The sequence below is a fragment of the Podarcis filfolensis genome, assembly GCF_964270895.1.
Source record: "Podarcis filfolensis genome assembly, chromosome: 10".
Lineage (NCBI taxonomy): Eukaryota > Metazoa > Chordata > Lepidosauria > Squamata > Lacertidae > Podarcis > Podarcis filfolensis.
The window spans coordinates 71794963-71814114 of NC_139612.1; the positions used below are offsets into that span (position 1 = coordinate 71794963).

A 19152-nucleotide genomic window follows, 5' to 3' on the forward strand; every position below is an offset into this window, starting at 1 on the left:
ACAGGTGGGTGATAACAAGCAGTGTGTTACAACAGCTCTGAAGGCAGATGAAGGCTGCAGCAGATAGGATCCAGATAGGATAAGCAGATAGGATAAGTAGTCGTGACTACTTATGCCATCAGAACAGAGCCCTACTGCGAAGGCTGTGCGTTGGCCAGCGTGCACTGATCTACACACATAAAACAAATTCACGCACAGGCGTCTTCCAAAAACCCAACCCAACCCCCCCAAACCCTCCCCCCTGGTGATCACTAAATGGCTACAGGGGCAGGAATGTGAAGTCGCTAGTCATGAACCGACACATGGGCGGTCAGTCGTTCTGACTCAAGGAATGAGGCAGTTGAGCAGCTCAGCAGCTGTATCCATGACTGAGCAGCCCTTTTTAGGATCCACTATGCTCACCCCGAAAAGGGGAAGGGGCTGGAAACGGTGCCCTAAACATAGTATGCCTCCCTTTTTCCCTGACTGGATTACTGCGCCCAGGTGGAATCTCTTTTCCCAAAGTTTGAATCCATTATTCTGCATCCTAGTCTCTAGAACAGCAGAAACCCTCTTCAACATGACATCCCTTCAAATATTTAAACATGGCTATCATGTCACTCCTTAATCTTCTCTTCTCTAGATTAAACAAATCCAGCTCCCTAAGTCTCTCCTCATAGGGCTTGGATTCCAGACCTTTTACATTTTGGTCACCCTCCTCTGGACATGCTCCAACTTGACAATATCCTTCTTCAACTGGACACAGTATTTCAGGTGTGGTCTGACCAACCAGAATAGTGTGGTGGCTGTCAGGGAACTGACATTGGAGCCAGAAGTGGAGGCAAGGCTCCCAAGCGATGCTGGAGAAGGGCCCAGCAGGGAGAGAGGGAACTCATCGGCTGGGGAAGGAAATCAGCGTAACACCAGGGATAAAGGGGGGCGGATGGGGGAATCGGAGAGGGGGCTCCAGGACTCTTCGCCGGAGACCAGCGGGGAGTGCACAGGTCCTCCGCTACCCACACCCACCCTGCGCAGAAGACTTCCGCGCAGGGAAAGTAGGCATAGACTTGGCGTCAAATAACTTCTTTGCTGGAAGAAGTTCAAGAAACGCCCACTGACGGATTCTGCTAGCGACTGAAACAGCCACGAAGTGAAGGGCTGTCCAGCCAGGAAAAGGTTTAACCAGGCAACCTAGCCAGGGTGGCGGCAACTTACGCAAGAGCAACCCCATATAACCATTACAGGTGGCATTCCTTCACTTGATCTAGACACTATACTACTATTGATGCAGCCCAGAATTGCATTGGCGTTCTTAGCTGCCACATCACACTGTTGACTCATATTCAGCTTGTGGTCAGCTAAGACCCCCAGATCCCTTTCACAGGTCAAGCCAAGTGTCCCCCACCTGTGCATTTCATTTTTTCTATCCAGGTGTAGTATCTTACATTTCTCCCTATTGAACTCCATATTGTTGGTTTTGGCCCAGCTCTCTAGGCTATTCAGGTCATTTTGAATTCTGACCCTGTCCTCTGGTGTATTAGCAACCCCTCCCAGTTTGCAGTCATTTGCAAATTTGATTAGCACGCCCTCTATTCCATCATCCAAATCATTTATAAAAATATTGAATAGCACCAGGCCCAGGACAGAACCTTGTGGAACCCCAATAGTCATTTTTTCCCAGGATGAAGGTGAGCCACTGATGAGCACTCTTTGGGTTCAGCCCATCAACCAATTACAAATCCACCTAACAGTAGCTTTGTCTAGCCCACATTTTACTAGTTTTTTTGCAATAATATCATGAGGGACCTTTTCAAAGGCCTTACTGAAGTCAAGGTAAGCTGGTACAAGGGAAAGCAGGATTGTAATTACCGTAAAAATTACTGATCACTTTGGATCAGCAGTCTCAACCTAACCCGCTATGTGGGGAGAGCCACGTGTTCCTTTGGAAGGCAAGTGGAATACAGTGTGATATACTGACAGCTGTTTTAAAAGATGTAACTGTAACTTAAAATCCAGTATCAGAAAAAAATAAAAATAGATAGTCCCTGTGTGGATAGTCATGTTTGCATGATGGGGCCACCTTCAGTGACCATGTAGCCTGACATAAGAGGGTTCTAAAATCAGCCCTGAAAGTAGACTGATTGAGAATGACACACACATAGCTTTTGCTCTGCCATTAACAAGGTGAGCTGAAGCAAATTCTTGCCTCCCTTTGGGCTTAGCAATATTTCCTACAGCATTCTTGTTGAAGGGCATTGGAGAGTTAGGTGAGGGTCACTTTTCTGTTTTTCCATCAAGCCCCCAGACAAGAATGCTACAGCATCAGCCCCAAACACTCAGTCTCATAACAAAAAATACTCAACGGGGTTAGGGCTGAGGGTAGGGGAAGTACAATCATGATCTTTCCAGTCCTCTAGAAGCTGACCCTTTTGGTCATTTTGGTCATGGAGCAAAATATCTGTTCCCAAGTTTAAAGATCTAAACAAGTAAAGAACAAGCTTGCCCTTTACATGCAAAAGCCCTGAAATTCAGCCCATTGGGCAACTGATCATGGGGCTGGGAGGAGGGAGGTAAGGACTAGCACCTTCTCTGCCCTCCACCTCCAACAGCTACACCGGAAAGTATCATGATGGGGTTCAATTTGAGAAGCTGAATGTTTATAAAGGCACTTAGCCAATTTCTGCCACGGAAATTCTGAACAGAAACACTCTGCAGGTTCAGCCCCCCCAAAAAACTGCTCTATGGTCTCTGTGTTGGGAATGGGAACCAAACTTGCTCATCACCAACCTTCCATCCACAAATCAGTATCACTATGAGGCTGAACTGAACAGCTTGCTCCAGAGTTTTAAGAGATACGTTTCTGTGGTGTTGTGGTTAAGAGCGGTGGACTCTAATCTGGTGAGCTGGGTTCACTTCCCCGCTCCTCCACATGCAGACTGCTGGGTGACCTTGCGCCAGTCACACTTCTCTCCGAACTCTCTCAGCCCCACCTACCTCACAAGGTGTCTGTTGTGGGGGTGGAAGGGAAAGGAGAATTTTAGCCACTTTGAGACTCCTTCAAGTAGAGAAAAGCAGGATATAAAAACTAACTCCATAAATAAGAATTCTATGCAAAATGACCATCCCTGCCATGATGATGAAAACTATATGTTTGGATTTTGCTGTATTATACCAACCTGTGGAATATGACAGTTCGCAGTTTCAAAATCTATTTGGCCACAGTGGATTGACAGTCTGGACACACGAAAACCTCTGGAAGATCTTTTGAATCAATGCCTATGCGAAAGCAGTAACAAGTCCTGGATGATGGGTGCACACACAATGTCCTGTACGGACTGTGCATGCATGGCAGCCCGTACGGTCGCCAGGAGAGCGGCTGCCCGTACAGCCACCGTGAGAGGGGCTGCCTGTACGGACGCTACATGAGCAGCAGCCTGTACAGTCGCCGCGAGAGCAGCTGCCCGTACGGCCCATACAGTCGCTGCCAGAGGGGCTGCCTGTACAGTTGCCGAAAGAGAGGCAGCCCACATGGACGCCACACAAGCGGCAGCCAGTACAGTGACCGTACTGTCACTCTCCCCCCAGCATGGCACCCCGGGGCACCATCACCCCGCTGTCCCATCGTATGCCCCTGCAGTCAATCAAATGCACTATGAACAATTTGAAGTCATGCTGGGCACAATTCACCACTAATCCTGTTCTTTTTCTAAAAACACGTGGTGGACTCCAGGAAAGCTGTCAGAAGGCACCATGATGCCCATGGGCACCACATTGGAAACCCCCTATTTCAAAGTTTGCACTGACAAAATCTGTTGGCAAGAAAACTTGCAGTTAAACCTCCATTTATAATTACCACCCCCACAAAGCAACCAACTTTTGTCCCAAAACCATTTGTAGCTGAATTGATGCAAGACAGGTGATTGTTTTTCATGGTTACTTTGGTGGTCTCCATCTAGTTGGTTTGATAATTTACATTCACAGGTAAGATCATCACAATCTCTGCCTTGGATATTCTTGAGGTTTAGCAGCGTCAAAAATTTCCACGTGCTGTTCTTCACAGTGGAAGCTATGAATATGAATGTCATTTTAATTCAATGTTCTTGCTAATGCAGAACCATTTCAGATAGCGTTTGTATTTCGGTCATTCCATGGACATTGGTGTGATCTTACAATATAATTTGGTGGAGTCCATTTAACAATCATGTCGATCTATGAGGATTAAAGTATTTAATATAGTGTTTGCTCCTTGGCTGTGCTCTGTGGTTTTTGTGGTTCATTCTGTGTGATTTGATAGTGATTTCAGGGTGACCAAACATAAAAAAACCTAAGGAACCATGGGGATCTGTGCTTCATGAGAATCTTTTTACAGCATGGCAGTGCCCCAAAGTGATCTGGCCATGAGCAGCATAGGTGGTTGGGTAATGAATATGGGGCAACCCAGAAAACTGTGGAGCCGTAAATTTTAAAAATATATATGTATTCAATTTTATTAGGGAAGTACAGAAAGGGAAAAGGAGGAGGGGATAGATAGATGATAGATAGATAGATTATAGATTAGAAATTTAAAAGACCTATAAAGATTATCAAATCCTACAAACTACTACTACTACTACTACTACTACTACTACTACTAATATATTTGTACCCTGCCCATCTTGCTGGGTTTCCCCAGCAACTCTGGGTGGCTTCCCAAAAAATGAAATAAAAATACATTAAAAAGTCACACATTAAAAACGTCCCTATTTACCCACCCTGGAAGAGTGGCAGATGAAGGTGATGGACTATATGGAACTGGCAGAAATGACTGGCAGAATCCGAGACCAGGGAGAAGAGTTGGTGGAAGAAGATTGGAAGAAATTTAAAGACTATTTGCAGAAATATTGTAAAATTAATGAATGTTAAAATGATGTTGGATTGAAATTAAGTGGCATTAGCAAAAAGGCTAATAAGAACATGTAAAAATGGATTGATAATGGATGAAAATATATAGTTATAATATGTTAAGATAAAGAGTTAAGATAAATGAAAGAGGGTAAGGATTTGCTGAACTGACTATGTGAACGGGAATACGAAAAAGGGAGGTGTGAGGAGGTCAAGGAAACAAGCAAACGAGCTTAAAGATATCAAAAAAATGGATTTGTTTTTAATTTTTTCTACTTATTTGTTTTTTGTATTTTGTATTTTCTTTCTTTCTATGTATTTTTGTATTTTTTGTATTTCTCTTTTTTTTTCTTTTTCTTGTTCTCTTTTTATTCTGTAAATCTCTGTTTTTTGTAAAACCCTAATAAATATTTTATATATATATATATAAAACGTCCCTAAACAGGGCTGCCGTCAGATGTCTTCTAAATGTCAGGCAGTTGTTTATCTCTTTGACATCTAATAGGAAGACATTCCACAGGGCGGGCACCACTACCAAGAAGGCCCTCTGCCTGGTTCCTTGTCGCTTTGCTTCTCGCAGTGAGGGAACCACCAGAAGGCCCTTGGTGCTGGACATCAGTGTCCGGGCAGAATGATGGGCGTGGAGATGCTCCTTCAGGTCTACTGGGCCGAGGCCATTCAGGGCTTTAAAGGTCAGCACCAAAACTTTGAATTGTGCTCGGAAATGTACTGGGAGCCAATGTAAGTCTTTCATATATTTTTTTGAAAGATATTTATTGAGGTTTTACAAAAAACAGAGATTTACAGAATAAAAAAACAACAGAGAATAATAAAAAATAGAAAAAGAGTACAAAAAATACAAAAATTCATTGAAAAACAAACAAGAAAAAAACAAAAAATACAAAATACAAAAGTCAAATAGATAAGAAAAAATTAAAAAAACAAATCCATTTTTTGATATCTTTAAGTTCATTTGCTTGTTTCCTTGACCTCCTCACACCTCCCCCTTTTGTATTCCCATTTAGATAATCAATTCAGCAAATCCTTACCCTTTTTCATTTATCTTGACTCTATATCATAACATATTATGACTCAATATTTTCGTCCATTTATCAGTTCATTTTTTACATATTCTTGTTAACTTTTGTTGCTAGTTACCACTTATTTCCAATCTAAACATAATTTTAACATTCATTAATTTTACAATATTTCTGAAGATAAACTTTAAATTTCTTCCAGTCTTCCTCCACCGCCTCTTCTCCCAGGTCTCGGATTCTGCCAGTCATTTCCGCCAATTCCATATAGTCCATCATCTTCATCTGCCACTCTTCCAGGGTGGGTAGCTCTTGTGTCTTCCAGTACTTTGCGATAAGTATTCTTGCTGCTGTTGTTGCGTACATAAAGAAAGTTCTATCCTTCTTTGGTACCAATTGGCCGACTATGCCCAAGAGAAAGGCCTCTGGCTTCTTCAGGAAGGTATATTTAAATACTTTTTTCATTTCATTATATATTATCTCCCAGAAAGCCTTAATCTTTGGGCACGTCCACCAAAGGTGAAAAAATGTACCTTCATTTTCTTTACATTTCCAACATTTATTATCGGGCAGATGATAGATTTTTGCAAGCTTGACTGGTGTCATGTACCACCTGTATATCATTTTCATAATATTCTCTCTTAGGGCATTACATGCCGTAAATTTCATACCTGTGGTCCACAACTGTTCCCAGTCAGCAAACATAATGTTATGACCAACATCTTGTGCCCATTTAATCATTGCGGATTTAACTGTTTCATCCTGCGTGTTCCATTTTAGCAGCAAGTTATACATTCTTGAAAGTGTTTTAGTTTTGGGTTCTAACAATTCGGTTTCCAATTTTGATTTTTCCACCTGGAAGCCAATTTTTTTATCCAAATTATAGGCCTCTCTTATTTGATAGTAATGAAGCCAATCTCGCACCTTATCTTTTAATTTCTCAAAACTCTGCAATTTCAATTTGTCTCCTTCTTGTTCCAATATTTCCCAATATTTCGGCCATTTGGCCTCCATATTGGACTTTTTCAGAGCCTTCGCTTCCATTGGTGACAACCACCTTGGGGTTTTATTCTCCAATAAGTCTTTGTATCTTATCCAAACATTAAACAATGCTTTCCTGACAATATGGTTTTTGAATGCTTTGTGTGCTTTAACCTTGTCGTACCACAAATATGCATGCCACCCAAAGACATTATTAAAACCTTCTAAATCCAATATGTCTGTGTTCTCAAGAAGCAGCCATTCTTTCAGCCAGCAAAATGCGGCCGATTCATAATAAAGTTTAAGGTCTGGCAGGGCAAATCCACCTCTTTCTTTTGCATCGGTTAGTATTTTAAATTTTATTCTGGGCTTCTTGCCCTGCCAGACAAATCTAGAAATATCTCTCTGCCACTTCTTGAAACAGTCCATCTTGTCCAAAATTTGCAAAGATTGAAACAAAAATAACATTTTTGGCAATACATTCATCTTTATAGCTGCAATTCGGCCCAACAAGGAAAGCTTCAAGTTTGACTATATTTCTAAGTCTTTTTTCACTTCTGTCCAACATTTCTCATAATTATCTTTAAATAAGTTTAAATTCTTAGCAGTCATGTTAACCCCCAAATATTTAACTTTCTTCACTAATGTTAAACCTGTCTCCTTCTGAAACCTCTCTTTCTCAATCGGTGTTAAATTTTTCTCAAGGACTTTGGTTTTTGACTTGTTCAACTTAAATCCTGCCACCTGACCAAATTCTTGAATCAGTTCTAATATTCTTTTCGTACTAGATTCTGGCTCCTGTAACGTTAAAACTAGGTCATCTGCAAAAGCCTTCATGATTAAACGATGAGGGGGAGAACGACTTAAGACCACACTGAGCTTCTTGAAGAAACAGGTGGTATATAAAGGCATCCAATAAATTTCACTAAGAAAAAAGGTAAGATTCTGCACTTAGACAAGAAGAATCAGCTGCACAAATATAAGATGGGGGATACCGGGCTTGCCAGTAGTACACCTTAAACGTAAAGGGACCCCTGACCATGAGGTCCAGTCGTGGCCGACTCTGGGGTTGTGGCGCTCATCTCACTTTACTGGCCAAGGGAGCCGGCGTACAGCTTCTAGCTCATGTGGTCCATGAAGGTTGTCTGCTACACATTGCTCTGTTTCTTTCTGCGCATTAAACGGTGTGCTGTTTCAATGGGATCGTCCTGCTGCACCTTTTAATTGTGGGTGCTCCTTTGAATGTCTTTATGGAATTCTCTTCTTGTGTGATTTAGCGACGGACGTTAATCTTAGTGTAAATGGGTGGAACTCTACATTGTGTTCTTAAAATCCTGCCTGGGCCAGATGGAAGGATCCCCTCTCTGCTCCCCATGTGATGTTCTTGGCGGGGCGAGACACATTGTGACGCAAACGGGGATGTTTTTGGGGTGCTCTCTCTGTGACGGGGGGGGGCTACTATCTGAAGGTGTACAAATTGCAGCCCGCTTTAGTTCTGGGCTGCTTCACTCCTTGCATGGGGGTGCGGGCTCTGCATGCAAACAGATCAACAGCTGCCTTGCTTTCTTACCGGCCTCATTGTGTTACCTCTGAGGGAGACACAAGGGAAGAATTTTACCTGGGTGTTGGGCACAGCTGTCAACCGTCCCTTATTTGGCGGGAAACTCCCTTATCTCAGCGCCGTTTCCCGCTGCTGTCCTGGATTAATGATGTCCCTTAAATTTCCCAGGTTTCATGCTCTCCCGGCTCAGGAGGGAAGCAGCGGCTCGGGGTCCTCCGCCTCAAGAGAGTGAGAGAGAGCATGCGCACGAGCTGCCGCGTCTCTCCCTTTTCACCCACAGGGGCACGTTGTGAGGAGACGGGTGGCGGTGGGTGGGCATGCAGCCCTTCTCTTGCGAGACTTCCACTGCGCTGCCAGGGGAAGCCAGAGGCGGCCGCGGCAGCTGAGGAGGCGGCCTGAGGTAGGAGGAAGAGGAGGGGATAGGGGGGACGCAGAAGGGCAGTGCTTCAGCGGCCGCCACGGCAACACAACCGCCTCATGCCGGGCTCGCGGGCAGCGTGGGCAAGAGTCTCTCTCGCTCGCTCCCTCCCTCTCTCTCGGGGGGGGGCGATGGAACTCCTCGCAGCGGGACGACGGCAGCCCCAACGTGCTGCTTAGCATCCCCTCCAACCAGTGCAGCATCTTAATGTAGTGATTTCCCCCTCTGCATCCCTTTCCCAACTCTATTTTTATAAATCATTTGTCCATCCATAGTCCAAATTTTTACTACAAGTTTTCTGTCAATCCTACTAATGTATGTAACTCTTGACAATAGTTTTTCCAATAACTTATAAACTTTCCCCATTCTTGATTAAAGAGGTCCTCTTCCTGGTTTCTAATTCTGCCTGTAAGCTTTGTCCTTCATCAGTTTTGTGTGCCCCTCTTTTTTGGTGGGAGTTGTAGACCCTTAGGGTCATCTAGTCCAACCCCCTGAAAAACCCAGTCAGGGGCAGCCAAAGCAGCACGGCTCCATCACTGCCGGATTTCTGAAGAAGTATCTGAAGAAGTATCACAGATTTCTGAAGAAGTATCTGTGTATCTGAAGAAGTGTGCATGCACACGAAAGCTCATACCAAGAACTAACTTAGTTGGTCTTTAAGGTGCTACTGGAAGGAAAAAAATTTTTTTTTGTTTTGCCGGATTTCTGTATAAGCTAAGGAAAATCCCTTGTTTGGGCTGCTGATCCCTTATTTTCAAGGCTGCTGGCCCCTTATTTTCACATCTGTAAGTTGACAGCTATGGTGTCGGGGGGGGGGTGTGTGCAAAAGCCAAAGCCCCATTTTTCCCGTCACACAGGAGTCCCAGAGCCCAACCCGCTACTCCATGTGCACCAATACCTAAAACACGGCCGGATCCAATCTCATGGCGTGGGGAGGGGGGGAAGGATGTTGCAATGTAACCATTGTGGGGGCGGGATCCCGCTTTGCAGCGGGATCTCCGGGATCAGCCCCTCCCCCCGCTCTCCTGATCCCCAGAAGGAAGAGGGGAGGGGGAAACCTTCCTCTCCCCCCCCCGCAATTCTTTCCCTCCCCTCCCGGCACATCCTCCTCTCACCCCGCCCCACAACCCCAGATCCCGCCCCCAAACATCCCACCCCTTCCTCCTCCTCCTCCAATCCGGCTTCTGCTCCGGGAATGGGGGGGGGTGAGCCCCCCTCCCAAACGGCCTGCTTCTCCCCGCAATTCACTCCGGATTGCTGCTCTGCCCCACAGCTCTAGAGAGGCGCTTTCGGAAAGGGGAGGGAGAAGGGACCCCCCCCCCGTGGATGTTGCAGGAAAGGAGAATTGGGAGCGAGGACAAAGAGGTAAAGGGCTCTCGCGGGGGGGAGAAAAGGACCCTGAGACCCCTCCAGCTCCTCCGAGCGCCTTCCGTGGGGCCTGGATCCCGGCACGCGTGCTGCCAAGGGGCGGAGATGGGGCGCCCACCCACGAGGACTCCCTGGCCCCGTTTCCCCCGCGCAGGCATCCCTGGGGCGCGGAGAGAAGCCAGGATAGAGACCCCCCTGTCCCCCCTTGCTCGTCTTGGGGGGCAAATGGGGCGGAGAGATGGGTCGCGCCTGGCAAGGGGTGAGCCAAGGGGGCGTCTGGATGCAGGGGAGACTCCGGGAGAAAGGGAGGGGGTCGGGGAAGTAGGGGGAGAAGGGAGGGGGCATCCCCGAGTCAGGAAAGCGCAGCAATGGGGGGGAGGGAGAGAGGAAGACCAGTCTTTTGGGGGGGGCGTCTCCATCGTGGCTTCCTTGGGGAATCTCCGGAGGGGCCGCCTTGGTTTCTCCCTCCCGCCCAGCAATCGACCCCCCCCTTCAAGGCGACCAGAGGGGGATCCCTGGAAAGTGGGGGTCCAGTCCCCGTCCCTCGCCTTCCTGCAAGCTCCATCCTCTTCCCACCCCATAAGCCCCTGTCCTGTCCAGACGCAGCGATTCTGCCCAGTCCAACCATTGGTCCCCTGGAGAGGAGAGGAAATCCCGAGAGGAAGAGGGGAGGGGGGAGGCCTTCTCAGAAGCGGCTCTTGGTTTCCGCAATCCCACCCAGGAAGCAGCCAGAAACCTTTTCCTCTCTCTCAGGCTTCCATCTTTAATGTCTTTTTCACTGAGGGTGAGGATAATGTACACCTGTCATCAGAAACAGGGGTGCAGAGTCCATGGAGTAGCTCTCAGGGCTGATAGAGAAGTTGCACCTCAAAAGCATTTCTGTTCCTCTTATTCTTCATAGGTAATGTCAGAGTGACTGACAAGCTGAGATACAACCCATCATCATCCGATGACAGTGACTGCATGAATCATCCCAGTCAAAGGACCCATTTTCATGATAGACAGTGCCTGTGGCTGGAGGCTCTACACACAGGATGTGCCTGTGCAGGCCAAAGACTGCCAGTATTAGCACAGGTGAGGTGTGTGACCTCCCCAAATTTACAGACTGTATGTGAATGAGAGTTTGTGGGTGGGATTATAATTTACGGCAACCCTGTGATTTTCTCTGCCCATAACATTTCGTAAGCTAATATTGCAGTAAAAATTCCAAAATAACTACAAAAAATCACAAGATAATAATAATAGTACAGTGGTACCTCGGGTTAAGAACTGAATTCGTTCTGCAGGTCCATTCTTAATCTGAAACTGTTCTTAACCTGAAGCACCACTTTAGCTAATGGGGCCTCCTGCTGCCGCCGTGCCGCCAGAGCAGGATTTCTGTCCTCATCCTGAAGCAAAGTTATAATAATAATAATATCTTTATTGTCATTGCCCCCTCTCAGGGACAACGAAATTACTCGACTGCTCCATAAAAACACTAATTAAAACAATACAGTATAGTACAGCAAGGAAGATTAGATGACTTTCAAAGTCCAGGCTTCCCATTCAGGGCTGAGATCGCTCTGGAGAAGAAGCTGTTCTTAAGACGGCTCGTTCTTGTCTTCATCGTCCTGTATCTCCGTCCCGACGGCAGGAGCTCGAAGAGACAGTGACCAGGATGCGATGGATCTTTTACTATGTCCAGTGCCTTCCTATGGCACCTTGTGGCATAAATCTGCTCTAAGGTGGAGAGTGGGCAGCCAACAATGCTCTCTGCTGCCTTAACAACTCTGCACAACCCCATCCTGTCCTGGGTAGTACAGCTTCCGTACCACACACAAGCCATAAGTGAGCCCGCTCTCAATGGCACAGTGATAGAAGTTCTTAACAATAGGTACTATTTCTGGGTTAGCAGAGTCTGTAACCTGAAGCGCCTGTAACCTGAGGTACCACTCTAGACGTTATAGTATTAGTATTTTCCCCCAGCCGCTCTGGGCAGCTTACAGTACATATAGATAAAGGTAAAGGGACCCCTGACCATTAGGTCCAGTCGTGGCCGACTCTGGGGTTGCAGCGCTCATCTTGCTTTATTGGCCGAGGGAGCCGGCGTACAGCTTCCGGGTCATGTGGCCAGCATGACTAAGCCGCTTCTGGCGAACCAGAGCAGCGCATGGAAACGCCATTTACCTTCCCGCCGGAGCGGTACCTACCGTATTTTTCGCTCTATAAGACACACCTAGTTTTGGGGGGAGGAATCCAAGAAAAAAAAAATTTGAATCCCAGAAGCCAGAACAGCAAGAGGAATCTGGCTTCTTGGATACTGTGTGGCTGTTCTGGCTTCTGGGATAACAGCGCCAAGGGCAGCAGGATGAAGAGGCTAAGGCAGAAGCCAGGACAGGCGCCTCGCTGAAGGGGCGCTGCGCAGTTCTCCCTCTTTGCGCAGCCGAAGACTGATAAGAATAACAGGATCCAAAAATAGCAAAAATGTAACTCACAGTAAAACCCTGACTTAGCATTCCAAAACAGCACTCAAGTAAGAAACAGACAGAGTAGAGTAATAACAGAATAGGAAGTGGGAGCAGGCACATTTCAATACTGTAATTTATATATAATTCAATGTCAGAGTAACCCTAGGACTAGATAAAAAGCCTCCAGGTGGACGTGCCCCATCTCCCCTTCACTGTCCTCTTCCGCACGGGCAGAATCTGCCTTCTGGACTTTGGGATTCACAGTTGTTCTCCTCCTCTCCATCCACCAGGACTTGACTTCAGGTGCAGCAGAATTCCCCAGCCCCCCAAGGATTTGAGACCCATCAGCTTTCCTCACCTGGTTTAGCCGGCCGGTTGAAGCCGTTGCTTGAACCCCTGTTGCATGCTGACAGCTTCTGGAAGCCACAGGTGAGAGCTGAGTGCAGGGTGGGGACCAAGGGTGGAAAAATGACCCCAGAAGGTGCAGGACATGTCCCCCACCAAAGGAACTACTGCTCCCCAACACCCCATGACATCTAGATTCAGGTAGGTAGCCGTGTTGGTCTGAAGCACTTGAAATAAAAAATTAAAAAATAGTCCCGTAGCACCTTAGAGACGAACTAAGTTTGTTCTAGATATAAGCTTTCGTGTGCATGCACACTTCTTCAGATACACTGAAACAGATGTCACCAGACCCTTGTATATCGTGGGAGGGTGGGTTGGGGTTTTTCTCAGAAAGGTACTCCTACTACCATCTCACATTATCCTTCACTATATGAAGAAGTGTGTATGCACACGGAAGCTTATACCTAGAAGAAACTTAGTTGGTCCCTAAGGTGCTGTTGTGGTTGTTGTTGCTCTCAATTTATACTGTTTGGCTCCGACCTGTATGCCTTTAACCAACCGGTCTAGTGCACTCTGGTTTCTGTCACGGTGTCCTGTTGTGCCAGAAGCGCTTTAGTCATGCTGGCGACATGACCCAGGAAGCTGTCTGTGGACAAACAGCGGCTTCCTGGGCCTGAAAGCAAAATGAATGTCACAACCCCATAGTCACCTTTGACTGGACTTAAAAGTCCAGGGGCCCTTTACCTTTTTTACCTTCATAAAAGATCAGACTTAGCAACCGCTTTGCTCTGGTTGGTCTCTGTTAGTTTCTCCAACCTTTGGGAGACTTACGGTTTCCCAGACGGGCTCCTCTTGCATCCCTTAAGGAGGAGCTGTTTTATGATCTTTTCCACCATCATCCCTGACCACTAGTCTTGCTAGCTAGGGGTGATGGCAGCTAAAGTCCAAAAACAGCTGGAGACCCAAGTTTGGGAAACCCTGTTCACCTTGAAGGAGAAAGGAGGGCTCACTTGCATCAGAACATCAGGTGAGCCCTGCAGGATCAGGCCCAAGGGGCCCCTGTGGAGGGACTGCTCACTGGAAGGACAGATCCTGAAGCTGGACAGATCCTGAAGCTGGGGCTCCAAGACTTTGGCCACCTCATGAGAAGAGAAAAGACCCTGATGTTGGGAAAGATGGAGGACGCAAGGAGAAGGGGACACAGAGGACGAGATGGTGGGACAGTGTTCTCAAAGCTACCAGCATGAGTTTGACTAAACACCAGAGTCTTGGAGCCTCAGCTTCACGATCTGTCCTTCCAGTGAGCACTCAGGGCTGATTTCCTTCAGAATGGAGAGGTTTGATCTTCTTCCAGTCCATGGGACTCTCAAGAGTCTCCTCCAGCACCAGAATTCAAAAGCATCCATTCTTTGGCGATCAGCCTTCTTTATGGTCCAGCTCTCACTTCCATACATCACTACTGGGAAAACCATAACTTTTACTATACGGACCTTTGTTGGCAAGGTGATGTCTCTGCTTTTTAAGATGCTGTTTGTGTTTGTCATTGCTTTTCTCCCAAGGAGCAGGCGTCTTTTAATTTCATGACCATCTGCAGTGATCATGGCGCCCAAGAAAGTGAAATCTCTCACTGCCTCCATTTCTTCCCCTTCTATTTGCCAGGAGGTGATGGGACTAGTGGCCATGATCTTCGTTTTTTTGATGTTGAGCTTCAGACCATATTTTGCGCTCTCCTCTTTCACCTTCATTTAAAAGGTTCTTTAATTCCTCCTCACTTTCTGCCCTCAAGATTGTGTCATCTGCATATCTGAGGTTGCTGATATTTCTTCCGGCAATCTTAATTCCGGTTTGGGATTCATCCAGCCCAGCCTTTCGCATGATGAATTCTGCATATAAGTCAAATAAGCAGGGAGACAATATACAGCCCAAAGAACCATAATAGTATTTACCCATCCCCCTATCTGCAAGGCTTTCCTCCGCTTCTCCTCTGAATGCATCAGGATTCAACCCACCATCTTGATGGATTTCTGCCTGGGGCATGTGCTGCCCTTGATCGCCTCCTGCCTGCTAAGGGATTATGGAGTCAGGGGGAGCCCTGGATCCCCCAATTCCAGAGGAGTCATTAGGCGTTGGAACCCAGGAAATCCGTCAAACCGTTGAATGTTGGTGATTATTTGAAGCTTCTTCAGTTTTCAATACAGTATTGGGTAGTCGGAGGAAACAGTCCGATTCATGGTATCCGCTTACTGCTACAATTTTATAGGTTGCTTTTCTGAGCCTCTTTGCTGTTGTGCATGGATGGTGCCTGTGTCAATGGTCATTGTCCTGGCCTTAGTCAGAGTGTGTGGTGGGGACTTGGGGTTTTTGGGGAGTCGTTTAACCGCCCCCCCCATTCCTGGTGCACCAATACCTAAAACAGGGACGGATCTAAGTTCATGGCGTGGGGTGGGCGAGGGAAGGAATTTGCAATGTAAACTCTGTTTGTGTGGGACCCCACTTTGCAATTGGATTGCCGGGATCAGCCCCTCTCCCGCTCTCCTGATCCCCAGAAAGAGGAGGGGAGGGGGAATCTTCCTCTCCTCCCCCCCCTCAATTCTTTCCCTTCCCTCCCAGCATATCACTCTCTCGGCCCTTCCCGCAGTGCCCCAAATCCCGCCCCCAGACATTGCTCCTCTTCCTTCTCCTCCTCCTTGCAAGTCTGCTTCTGTTCTGGGAATGTCGGGTGTGAGCCCCCCCCCCCCCGCCTGCTTCTCCCGGAAGTGGAGCTTCTGCGCCGAATTGCTGCTCTGCTCCATAGCTCTAGGGGCGCGCGCTTTCGGAAAACCCCCCTCCCCGTGGATGTTGCAGGAAAGGAAAGGAGAATCGGGAGCGAGTTAAAAGAGGTAAAGGGCTTTCCTTAGGCGCCTTGGCAGGGGCGGACATGGGGCCCCCACCCAGGGAGTCCTCACGAGGGCCTCCTTGCCCCGGAGCGCTGTGGGGTTCGCGGGAAGAGAGTCGGGCCATGAAAGGGTTAACAGGCGCTACAGACGCTTGGATAGAGACCCGTCCCTCCCCTCTCGTATTGGGGTGGCCCCTCCGGATGGAAAGATGGGGCGCGCATGGCCAGGGTTGGGCCGGGCCAAGGGGGCCTCTGGGTGCAGGGGAGACGCTGGGAGAGAGGCAGGGGGTCGAGGAAGTGGGGGGGGGAGGGAGGGGAGCATCCCAGCAGTATTGGGGGGGGGAGAGCTAGGAAGACCAGTCTTTGGGGAGACCACTCCATTGTGGCTTCCTTGAGGAATCTCCAGAGGGGCCGCCTTGGCTTATCCCTCCCACCCAGGAATGGGCCACCCCTTCAAGGCGACCAGAGAGGGATCCCTGGAAAGTGGGGGGTCGTGTCCCCCCACCCCTTCCTTCCTGCAAGCTCCATCCTCTTCCCACCCCATAAGCCCCTGCCCTGTCCAGACACAGCACTTCTGCCCAGTCCAACCATTGCTCGCCTGGAGAGGAGAGGAAATCCCGAGAGGAAGAGGGGAGGGGGGAGGCCTTCTCAGAAGCGGCTCTTGGTTTCCGCAATCCCACCCAGGAAGCAGCCAGAAACCTTTTCCTCTCTCTCAGGCTTCCATTTTTATTGTCTTTTCCACTGAGGATGAGGATAATGTACACCTGTCATCAGAAACAGGTGCAGAGTCCATGGAATGGCTCTCAGGATTGATATGGAAGATGCGCCTCAAAAGCATTTCTGTTCCTCTTATTCTTTTTAGGCAATGTCAGAGTGACTGACAAGCTGAGATACAATCCTTCAGCATCCGATGATAGCAATTCCATGAATCTTCCCAGTCAAAGGACCCATTTTCATGATAGACAGTGCCTGTGGCTGGAGTCTCTACACACAGGGTGTGCCTGTACAGGCCAAAGACTGCCAGTATTAGCACAGGTGAGGTGTGTGACCTTCCCAAATTTACAGACTCTATGTGAATGAAAGTTTGTGGGTGGGATTATCGTTTACGGCAACCCTGTGATTTTCTCCACCCATAACATTTCGTGAGCTGATATTGCAGTACGAATTCCAAAATAACTTTTAAAAATCACAAGATGATGATGATGATAATAATAATAAAAATAAAATTTTATTTATACCCCACCCTCCCCAGCCAAGGCCGTGTTCAGGGGGATGATAAGAATAATTGCAGTATTTATAGCCTGCCCATCTGGTTGGGTTTCCCCAGCCACTCCAGGGAGCTTAAAGTACATAAAAAAGACAGTAAAACATCAAACATTAAAAACATCCCAATGCAGCTGTCTTCTAAATGTCAGAGAGTTGCCCATTTCCTTGCCCTCTGAAGGGAGGGCATTCCATGGGGCAGGAGGCCCTCTGTCTGGTTCCCTGGAACTTCACTTCTGACAGCAAGGGAACCAGCAGAAGACCCTCGGAGGAGGACCTCCCTGTCCAGACTGAGTGATGGGGGTGGAGACGCTCCTTCAGGTCCACAGGGCCGAGGCTGTTTATGGCTTAAGGTTGCAGATCTTGTTCCTCCATAACGATCTCCAGAGCAAGTTCCACGCATAATTAGCAGAGTAGCAAAAAATGCTCAAAGGCAGCAAAAAAGTAATTCAACTGAGAAATCTATTACAGTGGTACCTCTGGTTGCGAACAGGATCCGTTCCAGAGGCCCATTCGCAACATGGGCAGAACACAAACCACGTCTGTGCGTGTGCAGGTCACGATTCACTGCTGCGAATGCATGTGACATCATTTTGCACGTCTGCGCATGCACGAGGGGCAAAACCCGGAAGTAACTGGGTTGCCATGGGACACAAGACAGAAACGCACAACCTGAAGCAAACATAACATGAGGTATGACTGTACTGAAGACAAATAAGCATAACAGGATCCAAAAAATAGCAAAAATGTAACTCACAGTAAAACCCTGACTTAGCATACCAAAACAGCACTCAAGTAAGAAACAGACAGAGTAGAGTAATATCAGAATAGGAAGTGGGAGCAGGTGCATTTCAGTACTGTAATTTATATATAATTCAATGTCAGAGTAACCCTGGGACTAGATAACAAACCTCCAGGTAGACGTGCCCCACCTGCCCTTCACTTTCCTCTTCCGCACGGGCAGAATCTGCCTTCTGGACTGTGGGATTCACGGTTGTTCTCCTCCTCTCCATCCACCAGGGCTTGACTTCAGGTGCAGCAGAATTCCCCAGCCCCCCAAGGATTTGAGACGCATCAGCTTTCCTCACCTGGTTTAGCCGGCCGGTTGAAGCCGTTGCTTGAACCCCTTTTGCATGCTGACAGCTTCTGGAAGCCACAGGTGAGAGCTGAGTGCAGGGTGGGCATCAAGGGTGGAAAAATGACCCCAGAAGGTGCAGGACATGTCCCCCACCCAAGGAACTACTTATCCCCAACACCCCATGACATCTAGATCCAGGTAGGTAGCCGTGTTGATATGACACAGTTGAAATAAAAAATTACAAAATATGCCCGTAGCACCTTAGAGACCAACTAAGTTTGTTCTAGGTATAAGCTTTCGTGTGCATGCACACTTCTTCAGATACACTGAAACAGATGTCACCAGACCCTTATATATCATGGGAGGGTGGGGTGGGGGTGTTCCTCATAAGGGTACTCCTACTACCATCTCCCACTACCCTTCACTATATGAAGAAGTGTGCATGCACACCAAAGCTTATACCTAAAACAAACTTAGTTGGTCTCTGAGGTGCTACTGGACTATCTGGCTACCTACCATTAAGTACAGTTATCCCCTTGCCTTGAATATCCTGCTTTTCAGTGCCTGATTAGGATAGTCCTCTATCAGAAGACAAGCACAGGATCAGGCAGCACATCATCATTATAAAGAACCATTGGGGTGGGTGTTTCCATTTGGGATTCCCATGTGCCAGCTGCTTTCCTTCTGCTTCTCCTGCTCTCTCCATGCAATGTGAGGCATGTAGACAGAGGTCCATCTCCAAGAACAGGAGCTTCCCTGAACACCCATTCAGCTGACCCCAAGCACCAAGCCTTGTCACTAGTTCTCTGACTGACCCAGACCACAGTCCCTGGAAGATATGTAGACCTGGGTCTCCCAGAATGGTCCATATGGACCTCCTGAGGTCAGTGGGACTGTGCAGGTGATTCATGAAGATCTAGAG

At 47.5% G+C, this 19152-nt stretch overlaps 2 protein-coding genes across 2 annotated transcripts in view; both read left to right on the forward strand.

Moving 5' to 3' along the window:
- Positions 1-19152, forward strand: part of LOC310742959 (uncharacterized protein) — a 184440-nt gene that overhangs the window by 89480 nt on the left and 75808 nt on the right. The window contains exons 3-5 of the mRNA XM_083572916.1: positions 11124-11296; positions 12960-13098; positions 16752-16924. The gene's annotated coding sequence lies outside the window, so the exon portion shown is untranslated. The remainder of the gene's footprint in view (positions 1-11123; positions 11297-12959; positions 13099-16751; positions 16925-19152) is intronic.
- The window catches only part of LOC310743076 (uncharacterized protein), a 42272-nt gene continuing 33225 nt past the window's right edge, over positions 10106-19152 (forward strand). The window contains exon 1 of the mRNA XM_083573172.1: positions 10106-10219. The gene's annotated coding sequence lies outside the window, so the exon portion shown is untranslated. The remainder of the gene's footprint in view (positions 10220-19152) is intronic.